Source organism: Halyomorpha halys, unplaced genomic scaffold (genome assembly GCF_000696795.3).
Source record: "Halyomorpha halys isolate HHAL.00 unplaced genomic scaffold, Hhal_1.1 Scaffold244.1, whole genome shotgun sequence".
Lineage (NCBI taxonomy): Eukaryota > Metazoa > Arthropoda > Insecta > Hemiptera > Pentatomidae > Halyomorpha > Halyomorpha halys.
The window spans coordinates 593,011-594,375 of NW_027110917.1; the positions used below are offsets into that span (position 1 = coordinate 593,011).

Here is a 1,365-nt window from a genome sequence, read left to right on the forward strand (position 1 = left end):
AGATGTTTTTGGTAACTTTTGGGGTTATGTTTTTTTTCTTTAAGTTGATGGATTGTACTTTATTTTTTTGAAGAAGCACAAAAAAAAAAAAAAGAAAGAAAATTATAATATTGTTCAATTGTAAAATCTTAAGAAAATATTGACATGTTAATGGGTCATTATGGTTTCCTTACTATTTCTTCTCAAAATTGCTTTTTGCTTTAGTGAGAATAGGTGAAATCAATCTCTTTTACTGCATTTGATGCATTTTAGGAGGGATATAAGGGAAGGAAAGATGACGGATATAGATGGGAAAAACGGTTTTGTGCCTGCTGTCTGATGATGGAGCTCCCTAGTTATCTTGTTAGTAGTCCTCAGTCGATTCTAAAACTGTTTATGTATGTTTGCCAACTTTGTGGGCGTCCTGTTAATGTTAATGTCTGGAATAGTTGAATAGACTGTCAATGGATTTGATGTGTCTCCGCGAAATGAATTTTGTCACTGTCGGCTGTCCACGGTTCGTATGAATGTAGTCAGTTTGGCCCTTTGTAAAGAAGAATGCTTTACAATACGTCTTAGGATACTGCCCTGAAAGTGTTGGAGATTTTTCGGTGTTGTTGGTGCTATGTTAGCGAGTACACGTGCTATGTAGAGGAGGGTCTGTATAAGTATACTTTTATAAATTAGTGATTTGAGGCGGAAAGAAAGGTTAGGAGATATTAGCAAGTGATTAAACCTGTAAGCCTTTTTGCCAACCCCTGACGGCTATCTAGGTTGCCGCCGCATACTAACCAAGGTGGGAGTATCAAGATTCATTCTTCGGAACCGCCGAAAAATGAATAATTATCTGCCCATGGTGTGAATCGAACCCACAACGGTCCGAACCGAGCGCACTGGGACCTGCATCCTAACCCGCACGGCCGTCACGTCCCTTCTGTCAAGGGTACCCCTAGGTACGCTACTCTGCCTGACAATCTGTTCTCGCTCCCTGCTACTCTATTGACTTTAGGGAGAGGGCACTTGTTCTTTTGGAAGGAGAAAATGATACAGTATGTCTTTTAAATCTTCGGGATTAAATATAATATTACTATTACCAATGTTTTAAGGTATTAAAATATTTAATTAAGTAAAGTATTTAATCATTTGTTGTTTGAGAATAGAATCTACGGGATGAACCGTTGTTGAAGCATAACGGTTCAACCACGGCAAAGGAAATTAGTTTTACTCATAAGTAAGCAAGAATTGTAGATGAAGTGAGATAAAATTTATACTGTCTTGCATGGACTAATCCCAAATTTAAAGCTAAATCGGACAGACCGTTTTCGAAATATGAGCGTGTTAAGAAAAATTAAGCCCATGCATAATATTTGTACTATACCATGTTAA

The 1,365-nt window shown here is 37.5% G+C and overlaps 1 protein-coding gene across 1 annotated transcript in view; it reads right to left on the minus strand.

Moving 5' to 3' along the window:
* LOC136796149 (pickpocket protein 28-like) overlaps window positions 1-1,365 on the minus strand; it is a 12,700-nt gene that overhangs the window by 1,535 nt on the left and 9,800 nt on the right. The gene's annotated exons all lie outside the window — the stretch shown is intronic.